Genomic DNA, 8461 nt, shown 5'->3' on the forward strand with positions numbered 1-8461 from the left:
TAAAAATAAAGGGGACCAGGCTAAAAAACCCTCCTCCAAATTACAATGGACATCCGATTGCCAAACTGCTTTCGAATGCCTGAAAGGGCAATTTGTAACAGAACCCATCCTCTGCCACCCCAATGAAAATTACCCTTTCATAGTGCAAGTCGACGCCAGCGATACGGTGATAGGAGGGGTATTATTGCAGAAGGGGGATGATGGGAAACTGCGGCCTTGTGCATTCCTATCAAGAAAGTTTTCTGATGCAGAAAGAAATTGGAATGTGTGGGAGAAGGAAGCTTTTGCAGTAAAGGCGGCCCTCACTAACTGGAGGCATTGGTTGGAGGGGGCGCGATACCTCTTCGAGGTTTGGACAGATCATAAAAATCTGGAGGCCCTTCGAAGCCCCCGCAGACTGAATGCCAAACAATTACGATGGGCAGAATTCTTCTCCAAATTCAATTTCACTTTAAATTACCTCCCGGGCAAGACTAACTTTCTTGCAGACGCCCTATCGCGCATGCCCCAACACAAAAGCAAACGGGAGGAGACTGTAGACACGGTCTTCTCCCCTACGCAATTGGGAGGCGTGGTGACTACCCGCAGCCGAGCAAGCCAGCCCCTCCCGCACAACCAAGAGTGGAAATCGAAACTTAAAGCTGAGGTGGAAAAAGAGGGGAATAAAGCACCTAAAAACAAACTGACCCAGTCCCCACAGGGGGATTGGTTAGCTGGAAGCAAATTTTATGTCCCGGACAGCCTCCGACGGGAGGTATTACAGCGCTGTCATGATGCCCCCACTGCCGGTCATTATGGGTATCTGAAAACGTTGCATCTAATACAACGACAATTCTGGTGGCCGGGCATGCGCAAAGACATTTCCCAATACGTTGGCTCCTGCCCCATTTGCCTCAGCGCCAAAACCCGGAAAGGGAAACCTCCAGGTCTCCTACAACCGTTGGAAACACCTAACAGACCTTGGGAAATAATATCCATGGACTTTATCACTGATTTACCCCTTTCGAAAGGACATAATTGCATTTTAGTCGTAGTAGATCTGTTTTCCAAACAAGCTCATTTTATTCCATGTACTGCTATACCCACCGCTCGAAAACTGGCGGATTTATTCTTAAAACACATCGTAAAATTACATTCTTTTCCGTCCAAGGTGATTTCGGATCGCGGCGGACAGTTCGTTGCCAACTTCTGGCGGGAGCTTTTGCGAATGTTGAATATTGAGCAAGGAATCAGCTCAAGTCATCACCCACAAACCGACGGACAATCCGAAAAAACTAATCAGATTTTAGAGCAGTTCCTTCGTTGCTACATTAATTTCCAACAAGATAATTGGCTGGACCTTCTCCCTCTGGCTGAATTCTCATACAACAACAGTGTGCATGCTTCCACTGGGGAGGCTCCTTTCAAAATTGTATATGGAGCTCACTTCAATCCCTTCCCGTTGGACGCTCCCCCTCTCCATTCCTCTAGTTCGCCTGATGTATCTTCATGGTGGGGGGAGGCCGCGCAGCAATGGACTCTTATTAAAAAACACCTCGAAAAAGCCAAACTGGATTACAAAAAGTACGCAGATCGCCATCGTGCGGCCGAATGGGATTTACAACCTGGAGATCATGTTTATATTTCCACCAAGAATCTGAAATTAGCCCAGACCAGCCGCAAACTAGCGTTAAAGTTCCTTGGACCTTTTCCTGTGCGCAAAGTAATCAATAAAGTGACTGTTGCTGTAAATTTGCCCAAGAATTTGCGCCATGTTCATGATACATTCCATGTCAGTCTCCTAAAAAGGGCTCCCACCGACGACAAGTGGCACATCAAAGCTCCACCCATCCCAACTTTGATAGACGACCAAGTACACTATGAAGTGCAACAAATTCTGGACTCTAAATTCAAACGGAATCAGCTTTTTTACCTCATTAGGTGGAAGGACTTTGATTCTGGTTACGATGAGTGGGTGAACTCTGTACATGTTCATGCTCCTAGAATAACCAAAGCTTTTCATACTCGTTACCCATACAAACCAGGGAGGGATCTGTTTTAAGGGGGGCAGAATGTCAGGTCCAGTGTATATGTAAACTGTACTGACTCCATTTTCTAATGCTTCTAGTGTTTAAGTGCTTTCCCCGCAGGTGCACCAGTTCCCAGGCAGCATTCCCACCGGAGGAGACTGTTTTGTCTAACACCGTTCCACCAAGCATTGGCCTTGAAGAAGAGCAGCTTCCCAAGACTGAAAGATATTGTTTTGAGAACTGTGGGGGGAGGCTGGTTCAGATGGGAACTGTTACTCTGTACCTCATGCTTTGCCCTTCATTGGTAACAATGACTGTGTACCATCCTGAGTCTCCTATTCAGGACAGTGGACTATAATGGACCTTTTCTGCAGTAAAGTTTCCTTGTTCAATCAATGGACTCTTGTTTGATTTTGAAAGGGAACCTGTAGGAAGAGCCTTATCTAGCCGCAGGCTGACACATACTACTACCAAGACAAATCTCCCCCATCCCATAATTATGCATTTGATTTTTTCCTTCCTAAATGCAAAACTTTGCATTGATCTCAGTTGAATTCATTTTGTTTTAGCCCAGTTTTCCATCCTGTATCCTTACTCTGTCTTCAACCGTATTTGCTACCCCTCCCAATTTAGTATCGTCTGCAAATTTAATCAGCATTCCCTCTAAGATTCCTGCCGTTATTTAAACCTTTCCAATCTGAGAGATGTTATGGATTCAGGCTGTAGGTTTCTGAGTAAAAGACAAGTCTCGAGCTTGATGAAGAGAAAGGTTTATTTGGGTGTAGCCAGAAAAGCACAGGAAGTCTTTGCTGGGTTGTCCAGACATTTGCACAGAAGACAGTAGCCTATCAGCATCCTAGCTGAGATGGTTAAAAGGCTAGAAATGGTGAGGTTTTGCCAAGACTTATTCTCAATTGACAGCCTCAATCAACAAAGGGGCCTTTTATGAATGCCGGTTGATTAATACCGCTCTTTGTGTCGAATGACATGTTGAGAGTACATATGAAGACTCTGTGTGTGTGTGTGTGTGTGTGTGTGTGTGTGTGAGAGAGAGAGAGAGAGAGAGAGAGAGAGAGAGAGAGAGAGAGAGAGAGATTGCATGCATGCATATACGGGCACAAGCAAGTCCATGAACGCATTCCAAGGAAGGCCAGCATGTACTTAATAAGGAGATTTTGGAAAAAGCTGCCAGATCTTACAACAGGAAGACGGAGCAAAAGTTTAAAGAGGGGGACCTTGAAAAAGGAGATTTCAAAAACAAGCAGAGAGCAAAATGGAGGTTTATCCCCCAAATAGAGTTGGTTTGGGCTAAGGCAAGAGAGCAGAATCCCAGATCTGATAGTATTGTTGATCCCCAAAGGAATAGCAGAAGTTCTCACCCCCCAATTTTTTTAGTACGTATTCCAACAAACCGGATAGGAAACCCATCTTTACACTTAACGTAAATAAGTGCTGTTGTTGGTGTAGAAACATAGTCCTCATAGGGGCCTTCGGAAAGTTCATCTGTTCGACAGATGGTGAGTGGAAATAGTTCGTAACTGCTCCATTTGCTCGCAGTGATTGGTTGCTTTCTCATATCCCTACAGATTCTTCTCAACTGTTTATTTGAAGCATGAATGAACACATTTTCCGTTCTGTAATTCAGTCCTCTTTGCTTCATGATTATGTTGCAGTAGTTAGAATCCTTATTTGGTGGTCCTGGATAATCAACATTTGTTTCTTTGAAGGACTCGAACGTTCCCTCCGCTTCCGTCTCCGCTACCATCCAGGCCAACACCCAAAGCAGCACCATTGGACCGAGCCCCTTAGTACTCATGACGACTTCCTGGTCCACTTTTCTGTGTGAAAGAGAAAGGAAAAGGGAAGAAAAGAGACAAAGATCATGTTTTCCGGTTTACACACATCTCTTTTTCCTGTACATTTATCACCTCTTGTATTGGTTCTTTCTCCGAGGAGTCCCAAGTGGGTTCATAATTTGCCTCACGTTTGCCTTGCGAGGTAGACTTTCATGAGAGAGACCCCAAGCCCATTTTCAGCCCAGCTCCCAACAGCCTATATCCCACGGCTTGTTCATTAACTCCTATACACTTTTCTCAGCATTACGTGCATCCCATGATCAGAACACAAAGCAAAATGTAAATAAACCACAATTAGCAATAAAAATATACACAACCACTTCTGAGGATCAGCTTTTCCATCCTACAATTCGTTTTTTGGTTTGTCACATTGAATTAGAAATCCTTGAGCTGGAGATTATTAGAGAAGTATTGAAAATAAAACAGCCAATATTATATTCTTATAAAATAATCCTACTATATAATTCTCTTAACGTCTACCCGACGACTCACATGGATGCTGGTGCGCATGCCCGGGCGCTGCAGCATAAAAGGGCGCCAGGGAAGGCCGCGGGCAAGCTAGCCCGGCTGGAGAAAGAGGGCTGTGTGGGAAGAGCGGCACGCTCAAGCGCCCGTCCGGGGGCGACGGCGAAATGGCCTCGGCGGGGCCTGAGCAGGTAAACGCCCGGTGTCCTTAGAGCCGCGCCACTCTCAATGGGGCCCAGGCGGAGGCAAAACGCCCCTTGCCTTCCAAGCCCTGCAGAGCTGTGGAATGGGGAGGGATGGGGGAGGTGAAGCGCCCATCGCCCTCGGAGCCCTGCCAAGCCACGCCACGGCGCTCTCGGCGGGGCCAGGCGAGTGAAACGCCCATCCCACCTCACACCCCCTCCTGCCTTTCCACCCTCCCCAAACCACCCCTGCCCTTCCTACCTGCCATCCCCCTCCTGCCCTTCCACCCTCCCCAAACCACCCCTGCCCTTGCTACCAGCCATCCCCCTCCAGACCCCTCCTGCCTTTCCGCCCTCCCCAAACCACCCCTGCCCTTCCTACCTGCCATCCCCCTCCTGCCCTTCCACCCTCCCCAAACCACCCCTGCCCTTGCTACCAGCCATCCCCCTCCAGACCCCTCCTGCCTTTCCGCCCTCCCCAAACCACCCCTGCCCTTGTTACCTGCCATCCCCCTCCAGACCCCTCCTGCCTTTCCGCCCTCCCCAAACCACCCCTGTCATTGCTACCAGCCATCCCCCTCCAGACCCCTCCTGCCTTTCCGCCCTCCCCAAACCACCCCTGCCCTTGCTACCAGCCATCCCCCTCCAGACCCCTCCTGCCTTTCTGCCCTCCCCAAACCACCCCTGCCCTTGCTACCTGCCATCCCTCTCCAGCCCCTCCTGCCTTTCCGCCCTCCCCAAACCACCCCTGTCATTGCTACCTGCCATCCCTCTCTAGACCCCTCCTGCCTTTCCGCCCTCCCCAAACCACCCCTGCCCTTGCTACCTGCCATCCCTCTCCAGCCCCTCCTGCCTTTCCGCCCTCCCCAAACCACCCCTGCCCTTGCTACCAGCCATCCCCCTCCAGACCCCTCCTGCCTTTCCGCCCTCCCCAAACCACCCCTGCCCTTGCTACCTGCCATCCCTCTCCAGCCCCTCCTGCCTTTCCGCCCTCCCCAAACCACCCCTGCCCTTGCTACCTGCCATCCCTCTCCAGCCCCTCCTGCCTTTCCGCCCTCCCCAAACCACCCCTGCCCTTGTTACCTGCCATCCCCCTCCAGACCCCTCCTGCCTTTCCGCCCTCCCCAAACCACCCCTGTCATTGCTACCAGCCATCCCCCTCCAGACCCCTCCTGCGTTTCCGCCCTCCCCAAACCACCCCTGCCCTTGCTACCAGCCATCCCCCTCCAGACCCCTCCTGCCTTTCCGCCCTCCCCAAACCACCCCTGTCATTGCTACCTGCCATCCCTCTCTAGACCCCTCCTGCCTTTCCGCCCTCCCCAAACCACCCCTGCCCTTGCTACCTGCCATCCCTCTCCAGCCCCTCCTGCCTTTCCGCCCTCCCCAAACCACCCCTGCCCTTGCTACCAGCCATCCCCCTCCAGACCCCTCCTGCCTTTCCACCCTCTCCAAACCACCCCTGCCCTTACTACCTGCCATCCCTCTCCAGCCCCTCCTGCCTTTCCGCCCTCCCCAAACCACCCCTGCCCTTGATACCTGCCATCCCTCTCCACACCCCTCCTGCCTTTCCGCCCTCCCCAAACCACCCCTGCCCTTGCTACCAGCCATCCCCCTCCAGACCCCTCCTGCCTTTCCACCCTCCCCAAACCACCCCTGCCCTTGCTACCAGCCATCCCCCTCCAGACCCCTCCTGCCTTTCCGCCCTCCCCAAACCACCCCTGCCCTTGCTACCAGCCATCCCCCTCCAGACCCCTCCTGCCTTTCCGCCCTCCCCAAACCACCCCTGTCATTGCTACCTGCCATCCCTCTCCAGCCCCTCCTGCCTTTCCGCCCTCCCCAAACCACCCCTGCCCTTGCTGCCTGCCATCCCCCTCCAGACCCCTCCTGCCTTTCCGCCCTCCCCAAACCACCCCTGCCCTTGCTACCAGCCATCCCCCTCCAGACCCCTCCTGCCTTTCTGCCCTCCCCAAACCACCCCTGCCCTTGCTACCTGCCATCCCTCTCCAGCCCCTCCTGCCTTTCCGCCCTCCCCAAACCACCCCTGTCATTGCTACCTGCCATCCCTCTCTAGACCCCTCCTGCCTTTCCGCCCTCCCCAAACCACCCCTGCCCTTGCTACCTGCCATCCCTCTCCAGCCCCTCCTGCCTTTCCGCCCTCCCCAAACCACCCCTGCCCTTGCTACCAGCCATCCCCCTCCAGACCCCTCCTGCCTTTCCGCCCTCCCCAAACCACCCCTGCCCTTGCTACCTGCCATCCCTCTCCAGCCCCTCCTGCCTTTCCGCCCTCCCCAAACCACCCCTGCCCTTGCTACCTGCCATCCCTCTCCAGCCCCTCCTGCCTTTCCGCCCTCCCCAAACCACCCCTGCCCTTGTTACCTGCCATCCCCCTCCAGACCCCTCCTGCCTTTCCGCCCTCCCCAAACCACCCCTGTCATTGCTACCAGCCATCCCCCTCCAGACCCCTCCTGCGTTTCCGCCCTCCCCAAACCACCCCTGCCCTTGCTACCAGCCATCCCCCTCCAGACCCCTCCTGCCTTTCCGCCCTCCCCAAACCACCCCTGTCATTGCTACCTGCCATCCCTCTCTAGACCCCTCCTGCCTTTCCGCCCTCCCCAAACCACCCCTGCCCTTGCTACCTGCCATCCCTCTCCAGCCCCTCCTGCCTTTCCGCCCTCCCCAAACCACCCCTGCCCTTGCTACCAGCCATCCCCCTCCAGACCCCTCCTGCCTTTCCACCCTCTCCAAACCACCCCTGCCCTTACTACCTGCCATCCCTCTCCAGCCCCTCCTGCCTTTCCGCCCTCCCCAAACCACCCCTGCCCTTGATACCTGCCATCCCTCTCCACACCCCTCCTGCCTTTCCGCCCTCCCCAAACCACCCCTGCCCTTGCTACCAGCCATCCCCCTCCAGACCCCTCCTGCCTTTCCACCCTCCCCAAACCACCCCTGCCCTTGCTACCAGCCATCCCCCTCCAGACCCCTCCTGCCTTTCCGCCCTCCCCAAACCACCCCTGCCCTTGCTACCAGCCATCCCCCTCCAGACCCCTCCTGCCTTTCCGCCCTCCCCAAACCACCCCTGTCATTGCTACCTGCCATCCCTCTCCAGCCCCTCCTGCCTTTCCGCCCTCCCCAAACCACCCCTGCCCTTGCTGCCTGCCATCCCCCTCCAGACCTCTCCTGCCTTTCCACCCTCCCCAAACCACCCCTGCCCTTGCTACCTTCCATCCCTCTCCAGACCCCTCCTGCCTTTCCACCCTCCCCAAACCACCCCTGCCCTTGCTACCTGCCATCCCTCTCCAGACCCCTCCTGCCTTTCCACCCTCCCCAAACCACCCCTGCCCTTGCTACCTTCCATCCCTCTCCAGACCCCTCCTGCCTTTCCACCCTCCCCAAACCACCCCTGCCCTTGATACCTGCCATCCCTCTCCACACCCCTCCTGCCTTTCCGCCCTCCCCAAACCACCCCTGCCCTTGCTACCAGCCATCCCCCTCCAGACCCCTCCTGCCTTTCCACCCTCCCCAAACCACCCCTGCCCTTGCTACCAGCCATCCCCCTCCAGACCCCTCCTGCCTTTCCGCCCTCCCCAAACCACCCCTGCCCTTGCTACCAGCCATCCCCCTCCAGACCCCTCCTGCCTTTCCGCCCTCCCCAAACCACCCCTGTCATTGCTACCTGCCATCCCTCTCCAGCCCCTCCTGCCTTTCCGCCCTCCCCAAACCACCCCTGCCCTTGCTGCCTGCCATCCCCCTCCAGACCTCTCCTGCCTTTCCACCCTCCCCAAACCACCCCTGCCCTTGCTACCTTCCATCCCTCTCCAGACCCCTCCTGCCTTTCCACCCTCCCCAAACCACCCCTGCCCTTGCTACCTGCCATCCCTCTCCAGACCCCTCCTGCCTTTCCACCCTCCCCAAACCACCCCTGCCCTTGCTACCTTCCATCCCTCTCCAG

The sequence above is a fragment of the Eublepharis macularius genome, chromosome 12 (genome assembly GCF_028583425.1).
Source record: "Eublepharis macularius isolate TG4126 chromosome 12, MPM_Emac_v1.0, whole genome shotgun sequence".
Taxonomy (NCBI): domain Eukaryota; kingdom Metazoa; phylum Chordata; class Lepidosauria; order Squamata; family Eublepharidae; genus Eublepharis; species Eublepharis macularius.